This window comes from Coenobita brevimanus, chromosome 8 (assembly GCF_032717465.1).
Source record: "Coenobita brevimanus isolate Jiangsu-jjx chromosome 8, ASM3271746v2, whole genome shotgun sequence".
NCBI classification, from domain to species: domain Eukaryota; kingdom Metazoa; phylum Arthropoda; class Malacostraca; order Decapoda; family Coenobitidae; genus Coenobita; species Coenobita brevimanus.
This window is the reverse complement of record NC_136961.1, coordinates 35,591,557-35,608,653: the sequence shown is the minus strand read 5'-3', so window position 1 is coordinate 35,608,653 and position 17,097 is coordinate 35,591,557. Positions and strand designations below refer to the sequence as shown.

The 17,097-nt window shown below is 42.7% G+C and overlaps 1 protein-coding gene across 1 annotated transcript in view; it reads left to right on the top strand.

Annotated features, from left to right (window-relative positions):
• Window positions 1-17,097, top strand: part of LOC145407481 (putative glutamate receptor) — a 455,848-nt gene that overhangs the window by 104,047 nt on the left and 334,704 nt on the right. The window lies entirely within an intron of this gene.

The window sequence follows — 17,097 nt, the reverse complement described above, 5'->3', positions numbered from 1 at the left end:
AGATGAGACAAGAATTTCATGATATGAACAGGTTAATCAGACTCAGCCAGTTACATGAAGTCATGGAAACTAACCATGGAGATCTACCAGAATCTGCATCCCCACCGAGCTGTATATATTCTCAGATTTCCTAGGGCATAGTCAGAGAGAGAAAAAAGGAGTACGATCGAGGGCAGAACGCAGAAGATAGGATCAGCAAGGAGGTTTGCAGTCACGCTATGTTACGCTGTCAAACACTTTTCGACATAACTGTGTACAATAAACTCTACAACCCAAGACTGCTCTATAACTCACCTCGCTTACGATCAGAATACACGGAAGGGAGGGTGAGAAACATACCCATTCACTCTACTCGATGATGCACCATTTTACTAGCAGTGGCCCACGGTACACTCAACTGGTGATAGAGGGGAAGCCATTAATCTACAGTACACCTACAATCTCTCCATCTAATCAAACCCGTCAGCTACGTTCATCGATATTGGTGGTAACAACAAGTTCGAACCATACGACGCCTCACAACTTTATACTGGTGGTGCTTTGACAGTGTACATTTACAACCAATCTCTCTATCTCTCTACATCTATCTATGGAAAAGTCATCGATATAGGCGACAGCAGTAAACGAAGTGTAAAAAACAAGCGGTGAATGAGGAAAGAAGATAGAAGCTGTAAAAGACAACGCTTACAGCACAATATCAACAATAAACTGCATAAAACGACATTTGTGGAAGCAGCGAAAACGAACCAAATGCAATCATCCTACGCCTAACAAGTTATATGCAGCAGCAGACTCTCCTGAACCATTACAACAGTAACGAAGAGCGGTAAAAAGAAGACAAGAAGCCTACTACAAGTAACTACGACTGCCACGAACTTGGCCACATATACAAGCAACAATCATCAATTAACACTGCTTATGTTGGACGCAACTCTACGATTTACACTCTATGATTTACACTCTGTGATTTGGGGGAGGCGGTGGCTCAATCGGTAGAGAGGTGGCCTGCAGTTCTATCGGACCCAGGTTCAAATCCTAGCTGGGGCAGGGAACAGTTTAAGGATTTGAATTTCACAAAAACAGACTTTACTGATCTACCAGAAGACCCACCGACATGTCGTAATAATACCCTCGCTAATACCAGTACACCAGTCCTGTATGAGACAGCCCTAGCATGTATTCAATATGGACGGTGGATGTTAGTGCCGAAATGATGACATGTAGAGGTGTATAGTATGCATGAGGACCACTGGGCCTTGAGAGCAGGCTGTGAAGCCTATGTCCAGAGTCGGACACATAAAAAAATAAAAGTAACCACAAGCGAGTAAACAGTAAGAAGAAACGAGTTACAAGTGAGGAAAAGAAACAAGTTCTCCGAGAAATTACAAGCAAGCTCTGCAAGACAACTCTACAAGTCTACAGATCATAAAAAAAAAAAAGTAAAGCAAACAAGGAAGTGAGTGAACTATGTGACAGCAGAGTTAAGCACAGCACAGCTGAGCTCCACCATCTACTCCACCACCCCAGCACCACTTATCCCACCTCACTCCACTATTCGTCCCCCCACCATATCCCTTCACTCTTTGCCACCACAAAGACAAGTAGTGTTGAGCCTTCAGGATCAGTAAGACTGCGGTGTGTCATCATTTGCTGAGTGGGTACAAAAACACTACTCCACACTTGCACTACAAGCCTACATTCCAAACCAGCATGCCATACCTGCATTCCACTCCTACCAGGGGAAAGCGGCAACTAGCAGCAGTGTCATCATTTGCTGAGAACAGCATGAACACGTTAATCAACCAGTGCTAGACACCACCATCACCACCACATTCACCATTCCAACCACGGTTAATGTCAGTGAGTTGAACATTAATTTTATTAGTTTAATAGTATTACTTCATTTATATACAACCTTACATACATACACAGTGACAGACAATATATATCATTACATCAATCTCGTGCGACCAGAGAACTACAATATAAGTACGCACATATCCTTCATATTATAGTTACACGGAAAGTCAAGTGGAAATGCCCAACACAAATGAAGCTAGCAGTGTTGTGCTGTACTCCACCACTCACATATATGTATATGCTTCCAACGTTTACCTAAAGATGATCATAAAAGTGAATACACCTCGACTGACTTCACAGCCATTGGAGAAGTATGGTATCAAGTGATATGTGATATAAAGGGAATTAAGTGAATACTGAACAAATTGTAAAATGCATATTTGATTTTATACAACAGAATAGAGGGTGAAATATAATATCATTTAAATATGAACTGTGCAACATAACTAAGCCAAACACTTATGATGTCTCACATAAATAGACAGCAAGTACCTCACATATGGCTGATTCATGATGCGACTGACTACTGTAGACTTGCCACTGTATTGCTATTATTGTATAAAGTATAAACATAAGTATCAATTATATGCAGTAGCTAGAATGACTATACATATGATTCCTGCAGTTATGTTACAATTGCTACAGTTATGTAACCACAATTATATAACTACAAATACTAGCATTACCGCAATTATATTACAGTTGCTACAATTCTTTAACTATGATTTGTTACAACCACAATTTGTGACAGTTGCATAAACATTGATGTAACTACAGTTTTATTACAACCACAATTGTGTGACGGTTGCATTAACACGATGTTAGTGTACAGTATGTTACAGCCACACTTGCGTAGCAGTTGCATTTACACAATGTAACTACAATTGCATTAAGACGATGTAACTGCAGTTACGATACAATATTCGTACAATTATATTACCCTCACAGTAATATGTATTTCAGTTAATAAGCTTAAAATCTCAAAGTAATGTGAATAACATGCATTAATATGATATGACAATATGTACTGGCATTGGTAGAACAGCTTTGCGTGACCTAGCGATATGTAGGCCTTATATATAAGGCACTAGAATATATCTCAAATCACAGTGTGCAGTATGTAGTGTCTGCTGGAGACATACACAGCTTCTCACTAGGAATGTCAATCCACATGATGTATATCCACAGTTCTGTTGTTCCAAGCCATCAAGAATGTCTTAATACATAATGTATCTCAAACAATCTCTTTTTAGTCCAGATGATACAAGAACGTCATTATACGAGCAGGTTAACCAGACTCAGCCAGTTACCTGATGTAATGGAAACTAACCTTGGAAATCTACCAGGCACCACATCCCCACTGAGCCACATATATTATCAGATTTCAGAGGGCATAGTCATAGAGAAAGTCCGAGAGTACGAATGAAGGCAGAAGGCAGAATATAGGGTCAGTTAGGAGGTTTGCCGTCACGTTACTTTACTCTGTAAATCACATTTTGATATAACTATGTACAATAAACTCCGTAACCCAAGAGTGCTGTATAACTCTCCTCACTTATGATAAGAATACACAGAAAGGGAAGGTGAGAAAGAGAGAGAGACCTACCTATTCACTCTACTCGACGACGCACCATTTTACTAGCAGTAGCCCACGCTACACTCTACTAGTAACAGAGGGGAAGCCATTAATCTATAATACACCTACAATCTCCCCATCTAATCAAACCCCTTGGCTTCGTTCATCGATACCAATACCACCAACACTGTCATAACTACCACAATCAACCATCAACTCTGCCACGACAGGAGCACTCAGTGCGTGCCTCGACCAGAGCAACAGTATCCCCCATTTCATGTTTTTCATAACCCTGACTTTGACCTTTGACATTGCCTCAAATTTAATAACTTTTTCTTCTGAAGGTTTTCAGTCAGGCTTATAAGCTCGATGTAGTCCATCCAGTGGGTCTTCTGCAATGTAACCGACAGATGGACATAGACAAACCAAGCCAAAACGATGTCTTCCTTGGCAGAAGTATCTAAACACCACCATCAACAACAAACAACTCTGCCACATGTGGGAAAGTTCGTTGACCATTCCCAAATTTTCCTTCTTATACGCAAATCTGTATTTTAATTTCTATTCGTAACTCAAAAGAGACGAATAGTTAACGGAAGAAACAGGTTAGAGAGCCCGTTCGAATAAAGCACAGTTCGTACTTTAAGAACGAAGCCGGATGGAAACCTTGCCTGTCCTGAGCTGTTTATTTTGGCGACTGGTGGTGCTGCGCCAGTCCATTGATGGTATTTCTCTCGTCTTCTCACAATTAGGGGATTTAATATAATTTCAAACGCCTCAACATAAATACTGAGAAAGGAATGTTCAGATAACTGACACAGGAAATTTTTAGGTCAATAAGCCCATAAATAAAGGCTTGAGGCCGAGGTAAAGAAGATTGGTAGGAAGACAAAGCAGGAAAACAGTAACACAAAGAAGAAACAAGGAAAGCAAAAATCTCATCGGAAATTATTACAACCATCACCACCATCATCAGCCACCAACTCTACCACAACTACCATCACCACCACCATCAGCCACCAACTCTGCCATAATTACCACTACCAACACTATCAGCCACCAATTCTACCACAGCTACCTTCACGTCCACCATCAGCCACCAACTCGACCACAACTACCGTCTCCAACACTATCAGCCACCAACTCCACTTCAGTTACTATCGCCACCACCTCCAGCCACCACCCTACTACAATTTCTATCACCATCACTCAACAGACTTTATCACAACAACCGCCACTGCCATCATTAACTCGCCCACTAACACGATGACAACCACCATCATCACGGTCCACCAATAGTAATACCACCATCATCACCACCAAAACGGACCACTAGCTCTGTTATCACCACCACCACCACCACTACGGGCCACTAGCTCTGTTACCACCACCACCACTATTACGAGCCACTAGCTCTGTTATCACCACTACCACCACCACCACTACTACGAGCCACTAGCTCTGTTATCACCACTACCACCACCACCACTACTACGAGCCACTAGCTCTGTTATCACCACTACCACCACCAACACCATGGGCCACTAGATCCGTTATCACCACCACCACCACTACGGACCACTAGCTCTGCTATCACCACCACCACCAACACCACTATGACCACCAGCACTGTGATCACCATCACCACCACCACTACGGACCACTAGCTCTGTTATCATCACAACCACCATATTACGACCACCTCCGACAAAATCTAATCTTCATCTTACAGCCACTGACATTGCCTAGATGAGTGACTCTGCTGCAGACCCTACCATTAACCTCTTCACTGTCATGACGAATTTTTTGTTTTACTTAGGTTAACACCAGTAAAGTATGCTTTGTGGGCGCGTGACGAGAGAGTAAGTGCCATATTATCACATTATCCCTCTGATATAATATTTCATGTTGGTAGCTGAACAATGAAAACTATACTGGAACGAAAGACATTCCTTCACTTATACCCTCCTCACAAACACTCGCCTGGAAAACTTAAGGTTCCAACGCGATATGGGTGAGTTTTTAGTTGACAACAAAGTTTACTGAATGAATCACATGCAGAAATAATTTGAACTCTACATCACACAGGAGTATAGTAACTAGTTTCTGCTTAGTGTAACGGTTACGAAGGGCTGGGCCGAGCCTGGCCCCTCGTTTTCAAACTTAACTGAGAGTAAACATCGTTCGCTCGCTCGTAACCAGCCAATTGTACAGCATTCAGCTTACGAGAGATGTCTTGTAGTGAGGGGGTGGACTTGACGCCTCCATTTCTAAAAGTCTTTTCTGAGCCTAATAAAATAATTTATAGTTGGTAATATAATGTGACGCGATCTTAGACACAACTCACCAAATGCCATTACGGCAAAAAAAAGTGGTATTTATTTGCCCTCTCTTTCTTGGAACATTTTGCACCCTCAGAAATATTAATGTATTTACTTACGCTTTTAAAATCTGTTCTACTAATCTGTTTTGTTTCACTTTGAGAAAGTTTAGTTATCATTTTAGTGGATATTAGTTTCACAGCTGAATGCCAAACTGCAACGCTTCGAAGTTTTAGCCGACTCCTGTTTTCTTAAAAGGTAACCGAAGTATTCATAAATATGGATGCTTGTGTTCCTGTTACAAGAGCTGACTTTTGATCATACAGTAAAAAATTTTTTCCTTTAATGGAGAAATCAAGATGATGTATGCTTTAACACCGAAAGCGTGTACAATTGATTTGCCTGTGCATCATAACGTAAACATCATAACCTTTTAAAAGCACACAAAAATTTAGTACAGTTATATAAAACGTTAAAATAGATCTCTGTTTTGATCGTGATAAACTCTGTATTTCTGAGTCTCTGGCACTCAGTACATAATGTCCCGGAGGAAGATTTCTGTGCCGTATACAATTTTTGCACTACACATCAGGTTTTACTTTGCCAGAATGATCATTCTTACATTTTTCCTTATTTTGTTAACTTAACGTAACATATTAACCTAACTGACTAACAAACTAAACTAACTTGATACTGAGGCAAACTTATCCTAACCTAGACTTTCCTGGATAAGAAAAACGGTACACCACGGAAAACAGCATCTCGGACCATCCGAGAAAAGTCATCGTATTGAATGGCGTTAATCAAAGGGAGGCTGGAAATAAACTAATGCTGGCTGCTATTTATGTTTAGGACAAACTTGCGTTCAGTCATAAGGCGATGTGCAGTTAACTTTAACTCATTATCTAGTCTTGTATTTCTTAACCTTGAACTACACAACATCCTTTTATAAGGCAATATGCATTAAGCCTTATCTAGCGGACTTTGCTGCATGGTCGTGAGGAATGCATACGTGTTTTCCATCTGCTCTCTTCTCTAGCTTTCAGGGCTGCCTCACTGGCTATTAGTTTTTTTTTTTTTTACCCTTCTGGTGACGTTAGGCTAGTTAGTTTCTAACTTTCCTCCCCTCCCTATTAGTTTGGAACAGTAGGTGTCTGTTCCTATTTACTGAGATTACCTTTGCTTATCGCCCACGGAGGTTCCCCCCACTGATCGCTCTGGGGCGTGTATTAATACGGTCGGGCCTCCCTGGAGTGGTTTGAGAGGGCAATTTGAGCCTTAGGTGTGTGGTCCCGGGTTGTTTGTCCCTTGCTCGTTTTTCCTCCTCCTTCCCTAACGGGGGAAGTGGTCCCTATGGCGAACAGCCCTACTGCCTCCCCCTCCTTGAGGGGGGGAGGCAGTCCTGACGATACCCCGACGGATTCACGGACTGACCGCCCGCAGACTGAACGACCCCAGACACATCTCTTGGACATACCTGTAAATAACGCCCAGTATGTCACCCTACATGCTCTAGATTCTACTCCCTTGAGCAGTCTCAATCCTTTCCTCATCAAGAAAGCAATTGATTACTGTGCTGGGGAGGTGGAACAAGTAAAAAAACTTGGTAACGGAGACCTCCTCATTAAAACAGTAAATTCATCCCAGGTAAAAGACTTGATGAAACTGCGTAAATTCCATTCATATGATGTCGAGCCGAAGATCCCGCACGCCATGAATTCCTGCAAGGGTGTTATCACCTGCAGGGATCTCATGGTTATGGAAGAGGACGAGATCATAAGGGAACTTGTCCAGCAGGACGTAATCGGTGCCCGGTTTATCACTAGATTTTCCGAAGGCATGAGGACGAAGACTGCCACCAATGTCTTGACTTTTGGAAAAGTTCACTCCCAGACCATGTCAAAGTTGGATACGAAATTGTTAACGTCAGGCCTTATATCCCTAATCCACTTCATTGCTTAAGGTGCCAATTGTATGGGCACGGTGTTGAGACTTGTCAGGCTTCCCAGTCAGTATGTGGCAAATGCGGAACACAGAGACATGATGCTGAATGCTGCACATCGGAGACGGTACGTTGTTTTCACTGCAAGGGCGCACAATCCACTTCCTCTAGGGATTGTCCCAAGCGGAAGGAGGAGAAGGAGGTCTGTGCAGTGAAAGCAGCTGAGGGCATTTCCTACTACGAAGCTAGGAAAAAGGTGAAGGAGTTGCATGCAACCCCCACACCCAGTAGGTCCTATGCTTCGGCAGTAATGTCCCGTCCCGTCATGTGCACCGTGGAAACACAGACTGACTCTGAACCTGTTCCTCTTGCCTCACACTCTACCTCTCCATCTGAGCCTCCTGTCCAATCCACCTCTCAAACTGACACCCCTGTTGCACCTTCCTACTCTCAGGCTGCTGCTGCCTCTCAGTCAGTCAAGCCTAAACCGAAGCCTGACAACTCTAGTAAGAATACTATGACCACCCTCACCAAGTCACTACCTCATGTTCTTCCTGCTCCTGGCCCAGCGAGGGAGAGAAAAGGGAGCTCTTCCTCGGTGGAATCTGGGACCCTAGTTATTGACGAAAACATGGAGGTTTCTGTCACCAAGCACCGGGATAGGTCCGCCAGTAGTCGCTCGCCTGCTGGCGGGCGGCAAAAAAAAACCTAAGCATACTGGTCCCTAACATAAATCTTAAACCGCCGCATTCACTATATTACAGTCGAATTGTAGAGGTATTGGGAATAAATTACATGATATAGCAATCCTGCTTTCCATACACAGGCCAGATGTTATTTGTTTACAGGAGACGTGTCTGGAGGATGATCCTGATCCTCCACAGTTCAAACACTACCACCCGTATAGAACATACAAAGGTCACGGAGTAGCCATATACACCCACAAATCACACCCACAAACAGCAGTGATTCTAAATTCTACTCTGGAAGCTGTCGCATGCAGAGTAAAATTTAATAACACGTATCTGTCTATTTGCTCTCTGTACTGTCCCCCACATGGCCTCATTGATAGTGATGCTTTATATTCACTATTTGAACATCTGCCTGGGAATAAGTTAGTGTTGGGCGATTTTAACGTCCATCATTATCAATGGGGTAGCTTGAAAATTGATGGTCATGGGGAGCAAGTAGTCGACTTAATACTACAGTCCAACCTCTGTCTTCTGAATGTTGGTAGAGCAACTCGTGTAGATGATCATACTGGTAACTTTTCAGCCTTTGACTTATCTTTGGCCTCCCCTGGTGTACATCAAGATTTCTCATGGGACCCTTACGACGACTCCTTGGGAAGTGATCATTTACCCATCTGTCTTTCTTATACACACGACATCGTTTCGAACCCTCCAACTCCAAAATTTAACTATAAGAAAGCAGATTGGGGATCCTTCTCAAGGATCGCCAATTTAGATATATCTGGGGAGACCATAGATGTTAAGGTCAAAAATATAACAAAATCCATATTACATGCAACTGAGGCTGCTATTCTCAAGACTTCTACAGTTCATGCGAAGCATAAAGCACATTGGTGGACGCCGGATTGCCGACAAGCATTAAGAAAACACAATAGGAGATACAGGATTTTTGACAGTCAGCCTACAGAGGAAAACTTCATTGCATACAAACAAGCACAGGCTGAGGCAAGGAGAATAATAAGAAGGGCCAAACGTGACTCCTGGCGGTCTTTTGTGTCCACGGTGACTCGTACAACACCATTAAGTAAAGTCTGGTCCACTATAAGAATATTAAATAATAAAGGCCCATATATCCCTGTCACCACCCTGCAGGTGAACAACACCATCTATGACGAGCCCGTGGACGTTGCTAACATCCTCACCAGGAGTTTTTCTCATGTAAGTAGCTCAGCCAATTATGATCCGCGTTTTCAACACCATAAACGCACGGCTGAGCTACAGATATTAGACTCTGCCACAGAAGACGTAGACTCCCTGTACAACCAAGAGTTTACGCTAGATGAACTGCTCCTTGCCCTTAAATCCTGTAAAGACACCAGCCCTTGACCAGACACCATCACATACGGTATGATCCAGCATCTTAATCAGGACAACCTGATTCAGATGTTAGCATTGTACAATGAGATTTGGGCATCTCGAACATTCCCAAACTCATGGCACTTTGCACACGTCATACCGATACCCAAAGAGGCTGGTCGTCTTATGAATCCCACTTCATTTCGTCCTATTGTGTTGACTTCTTATCTATGTAAGGTCATGGAACGTATGGTAAACAATAGGCTTCTTTTTGTTTTAGAGTCGAAGAATTTGTTAAATGATCAACAATGTGGCTTCCGTAAATACAGAAGTTCACTAGATCATTTAATGAATTTGGAGCATTGTATTTCAGAGGCATTTGCCAATAAAGAATTCACGATAGGGGTGTTCTTGGACATCCATAAAGCCTATGACATGACATGGCGACACAGTATCCTAATGAAGCTCTATGCTTATGGTTTAACCCCTTAAACGCGGATCGTCGCGTTTGCGATGTTTGCCAAAAAGGACATATCGGTGGAGCGTCGCGTTTGCGATTCGAGTTAATTTTGAATAAACGCGGGCAAGGATGTTCCAGCTGGTATTGTCTATCAGTACCACCACCCTATAGCTACAATTAGCATACTTTACCTTTGTACTACTGACCTCCGTTGTTGCCAAGTATCGCGTTTTTCCCCCTTTCCCCCCCCACCATGGCCCGGCCAGCCTGGCTGTGATACATGGCAGTGCTCTGACTGCTCAGAACTGTAAATCTGCGCTCTCCTCTCACAAGCAGTTTATGCTAATAGGAAACGCTTATTTCCCCAGTTGTAACACTAGCTCTTTTTCGCACGGTTTGCCCCTGTTTAGTGTCAGTTTACCGCAAGCTTTCAAAGTGACATTATGGCGAGTTCTAGCTCTTCCGAGTCATTGCAAGTGGCTGACAGGAACGAGAATAAAGTGACGGGCGTAAGGCAGAATAAAAAGCGCGCTGCGGTGATCTTTTGGGAAGTAATATGATTGAAAATAATGTGAAAATGAAAATGTTTGTTGGGTGACAGGAAGACCACCGCCGCGATACGTGTCGGCTGTACACTCTGTTGATTTTAGCCTTATTTTCAGTGCTTATTGTACAAATACGGATTCCAAACTACCTTTACGTTGTAGTATAAAGTTTACTGTGACAGAGTGAGGCTGTGGTAGAGGGGAAACCGGGTTGCTGGAGGTGTGAAAGTGAAGATTTGGTTACACAACTTTGCAAGTCTCCACAAGTCCTTGGGTAGTCCACGAAGGCTCAACACTTGTCTCTGGAGAAAGCTGAATGTAAGTACTATCTGCCTTACCAAGTATAATGTTCTAGGATTAATCTCTGATTTTTGGCTAATATTTTCCTACAGGTACTCAGACCGCGATACAACCCCGCCACTCGGGGGAGGGTCGACTGTTCATGGCCACGTTTAAAGGGTTAAGAGGAAATTTGCTTATTTTTATTTCAAATTTCTTAAGGGACAGGACTTTCTCTGTCAAATTGCCCCGTAACGTAACATGCTATATATTTATCCAGGAAAATGGGGTGCCACAGGGAAGTGTGCTTAGTCCTACTTTATTTAGTATTATGATCAATGATATTCTGTCATCAGCTCCCATCCCCAGGAATCTTAAATACTCGCTCTACGCTGATGATTGTGCAATATGGCACTCTTCCCGTAATGCACAATTTTCGGCTGGGCGGATTCAAGCAGCCCTTGACTCCGTCCACCAATGGGCCTTGCAGTGAGGATTTAAGTTTTCAGTCCGTAAGTGTGCCGCTTTAGCATTTATGACTCGTAACGTACCTAATTTGTGCTTAACTTTGGATAATCAGGCGGTACCTCTTCAAAATTCTGTAAAGTTTTTGGGAATACATTTTGATTGTAGAATGAATTTTAAACTTCACGTTAATACTTTGCTTGCTCGTTGTGATAAACCGTTAAATGTCCTCAAGTACCTAGCGGGTACTACCTGGGGTGCCGACAGAAAATTTTTATAAATGGTGTATAAGTCCCTTATTCGATCGAAGCTAGACTATGGCGCACAGGTGTATGGCTCGGCATCCGATGCCACACTGAAAGGATTGGATGTGCTACAGAATAAATGTTTGTCAATGTGTCTTGGAGCCGTCCGGTGTACCTGTGTGGCTCGTATGGAAGTGGAGGCAAATGTGCCTCCCCTCCGTATTCTCCGTGACCACCTGGCCTTATCGTATGGCATACGAACATATAGGAAAAGTAATATCGGCAATGTGGCCTGTACCCCCCTACGTCAATACCACCACCTTACGCGGGGGGTGCGTCGGCCACTTGCCGTTCGCCTCCACTTACTAACTCAGGAGCTTGGTGTGGACCCCAGTGACTGTGACAAGTTGGTGCTTAAAAATATAGCACCTTGGGAGCCACCCGGTTTTACAGTGGATGTATCATGGCTCCCAGCACCAAAGGCCAAGGCGCCGGAGGAGGAGGTCCACCACTTGTTTCGTAACATCATCGTGCGCCACTTGGGGTCCCATCAATTGTACACCGACGGCTCCAAGTCGAGTGAATGTGTGGGTGCAAGTGTGTGGTCGACTGAATGTGCACTTAGGTATCGGTTGCCGACTCATACATCTGTGTTTACCTCCGAACTTTTTGCTATTGACAAAGCCATAGACTATGCTCTCAATTCTAGGCATGACTTATTTGTCATATTTTCAGATTCAAAATCACCCCTTCAGGCAATTGCTTCTTGTACTACGGACTCTCACGAGATCCAGGGCTGCATCGTTAATAAGTTGCATTCATGCAACAAGTCATTCATGCTGATCAGGGTGCCTGGTCATTGTCGCATCTACGGCAATGAGCAGGCTGACATACTTGCAAAGTCGGCTGTAGAACTCGAGGAGACTTGGGACGTTCCTCGTGATCTACGGTCGAGTGTCTCTTTTGGAAAGAAATCAAGAAATCTTCTGTGGCATGGTCAGTGGACCAGACTAAATATTCCAACTTGTAAGCCGGACCTGGGCAACTGGGACACTGCCACCCCCCCCCCAGTCGCCTTGAAGAAAAAGTACTGGCGAGAATACGGCTCAATACCACCGTTCTGACTCACATGAAACCATATATGGAAAGACGCTTCCCACCGCACTCTGACATCTGCAATGCGGTGTTATTTATCAGTCATATCATCCTGCGCTGTCAGCGATTTATTCGTGAACATGCTTCACTTATAAATTACTGTGGCGCAGTAGACGTCCCCTTCTCTCTTAACACCATCCTGGGTGATGGGGACATTGTTATGACTGATAAATTGATGGCTTTCTTGAGAGAGACCAGACTGATCAGAGTGATGTGACTTTTTTACTGTATGGTTATGCTTTTTTCGACTGAATATATATATATATATATATATATATATATATATATATATATATATATATATATATATATATATATATATATATATATATATATATTGTACTATTAATTAGGGTTGACAGTTGACATATTTGAAATAGTTCCTCTTCCCACTGACCTATTGCTAATATTGATGTCCCCTACATTAAATCCCGTTCCTCGACTGAGTCACCAGCTGATGAGTGCAAGTGTGCAATATAAAAAGGTCTTGGGCACTTGGAGTCGATGGTGGTCTGTTGGGCGAGGTTCTTCACTTTTTGTACACCCGCGAACCAAAGTTTCGGTACCCCCCTTGATGGAAGGAAGTGGAAGTCAGGGTTAGAGAGAGGGCAGGTGAACGGAAAACCGTGAGTGGTACTTTGGAACTGAGCTACGAGGCGAATAGTGAGAAACCCAATGACACTGGATTCGAAACATTTCCATGCTATTCACCTGCAAAACATTATACGTTCGTAACATACATATTGTAACATACAACATAGACTACTGTGTTATCATGGTGTCCTGTGATACTGACCCATCTGTTTCGGATCCTCATCACACAAATAAAGCACCGAGCCAGTTGTATATAAGTTGCAACTTGTCATTATAACTGCAATCATAATTTTTGTGAATGTTATCCCTGGATTGTCTATAGCTATAATATAGAATGATTGTGAATTTAATGTTGATTCTCACAGTGGTTGTGCGGATGGTTATAAATGTGGCAATTATTTTATGTGGACGACTAAACCACATTATGATGGATAACGGAGAGCATTCGGCAATAATTTACTATAACCAGATGAAATTAGATGCAAACAACACAAAATATCATGAGACAACGAAGACAGCTGTGGTATCCTGCTCCGCCTTGTTATCAAGGCCTTAACTGTGGCTTCACCTCATACGTGCATTATTTTCCTTCAGTCTCTGCCACTACTCTTACTTCTCGGTATCCTCTTACTGCGAGTCGTCATATTCCTTGGAGGGTTTCTTGTCGTCCGGTCCTATAACCCATACTGTATTACATTATTCCTCGCATCATCACTCCCAGACAAACAACGTTAGCCCAAGACTGCTGAATCTGTTAATACCATTATTGCCACTGCCACTACTATTCCCCCTTTCACAATTGTGTCTATTGCAATTCCCCTCAGTACTACTACTGCTACTCCTATTACTACTCCACTATAAATCTGTAGAATAATACATATTGTCCTTATGTCTGTGTATCTGTTAATCATATTGTCCCTGTCCCACCGTCGACAACTCGTCACTGACCCGGCACCGCTACTCCAGTTCCCACCCACCATGGATTCTACTCCTCCCCCAACTCCGACACCACATTACCCTTCACCTCATCCTTGGGCCAGAAGGCCTGTTGTTCACCCTTTACCGGTGAATATACGTGGCATGCATTAATAATAAAAAAGAAGGCATTTGGGAGCTAAACGGTAATCGCCCTCTAAAATATTCTGTTTGCCAAGTCCAAATTTTAGGCCATATTTTGATACCATGAAGGTTTTATGTTGATAACTCAAGCCATTTATGAGATTTAATGGTGCTAAAGGCAGGCAATAAAAACTAGTTGACCTTTAGCAGTTAGTTTGGTGACCTTGACTCTGACCCCGAGTTGCCATTTTCGAACTCCTCCAAGATTTTGGCCATATCTTGATACGCTGAAGGCTTCATGTTGATAGCTCAAGCCGTTCATGAGATATAATAGGAACACACACACACACACACACACACACACACACACACACACACACACACACACACACACACACACACACACACACACACACACAGATGCAGTTAAAAACATGATCGCTCCGCCTTCTAAAGGTAGGCGATAATAATATAATAATAACAACAACATCGTAGATGTGTACTGTAGTGATCCTAACATTACACTTAATAACTGCAGACCCAAACGTGCTTATATTACCCAAACTTGCTTATATTACGGAGCACCGATATATTAACCACAAAACCGACCACAGACCGTTCTTATCATTACCACTGCACCTTCCCTATAGCACTTCACCATGGTAATACAACCCACTGTAGTCCTCTGTGAGATCGCTACACGTGTTTGGGAAAAAATAACAGTGCACAACATGCCTACAAACCACTAAAATAAGCATGTGATGTTTCACTGACATCCATCAAATAGCCTTGGAGAAGTTAGTGGACAAACAAACAAACGACTGGACACAGACAGACAGAAGCAGAATGTCTCGCATCGGTATGTAACGACCTGACAAAACTCTTGTGATCCTGCATTGCTGGTGTCATCACAGTAATAATAATAATAATAATAATAATAATAATAATAATAATAATTAATCACATGTTATTAGGCACGATACTGAGAAGGACACACACTGGAATAGCATGTGTCGACGCAATGCAGAATCTGTTTGCCATGACAGAAGGTTGGGTTGCGGTCAAACATTAATTTAGTATTACTATAACCCTACCATTACAGCATATTACGGCACTGGTTGGTTCTATATGTCACAGCTGTTTTCACTTGTTTTATCAGGGAGATTATGGTGTTTGTCCTCCTCTGTATCATGGATATTAACATGTGATTACTACTACTACTATTACTACTACTACTACTGCTACTACTACGATTATTATTATTATCATTATTATAACTGTGATGCCACCTACAAAGCAGGATCGTAATAGTTTTGTCAGGTTGTCATATACCGATGCGAGACATTCGGCCTCAGTCTATGTCCAGCCGTGTGTTTGTTTGTCCGCTAACTTCTAGGCAATGTAATGGATGTCAGTGAAACGTCACAGGTGTATTTTAATGGGTTGTAGGCATGTTGTGCGCTGTTATTTTTCTCAAACATGTGTAGTTATCCCACATAGGACTTCAGTGGGTTGTATTACTATGGTGAAGTGCTACAGGTAAGGTCCAGTGGCAATGATAGGAACGGTCTGTGGTCGGTTCTGTGGTTAATATATCAGAGCTCCGTAATATAGGCACGTTTGGGTCTGCGACTTTTATAATTATGTAATGTTCGGAATACTGCAGATGTATGTTGTTGCTGTCAATTTTATAATTATTCTTATTAATGCATGCCACGTATATTCACCGGTAAAAGGTGAACAACAGGCCTGGTGGCCCAAGAAGGAGGTGAGGGGTAAAATGATTCGGAGTGGGGGAGGAATAGAGCTCATGGCGGGTGGGAGAGAGGGGGGTGGGGTGCAACTGGGGTAGCGGTGAGGGGTAGGCCTAAGTGACGAGTTGTCGACGGTGGGACAGGGACAATATGATTAACAGATACACAGACATAAGGACAATCATATGTATTATTCTACAGATTTATAGTAGAGTAGTAATAGGAGTAGCAGTAGTAGTACTGAGGGGAATTGCAATAGACACAATGGTGAAAGGGGGAACAGTAGTGGCAGTGGCAATAATGGTATTAACAGATTCAGCAGTCTTGGGCTAACGTTGTTTGTCTGGGAGTGATGATGCGAGGAATAATATAATACAGTACGGGTTATAGGACCGGACGACAAGAAACCCTCCAAGGAATATGACGACTCGCAGTAAAAGGATACCGGGAAGTAAGAGTAGTGGCAGAGACTGAAGGAAAATAATGCACGTATGAGGTGAAGCCACAGTTAAGGCCTTGATAACAAGGCGGAGCAGGATACCACAGCTGTCTTCGTTGTCTCATGATATTTTGTGTTGTTTGCATCTAATTTCATCTGGTTATAGTAAATTATTGCCGAATGCTCTCCGTTATCCATCATAATGTGGTTTAGTCGTCCACATAAAATAATTGCCACATTTATAACCATCCTCACAACTACTGTGAGAATCAACATTAAATTCACAATCATTCTATATTATAGCTATAGACAATCCAGGGATAACATTCACAAAAATTATGATTGCAGTTATAAT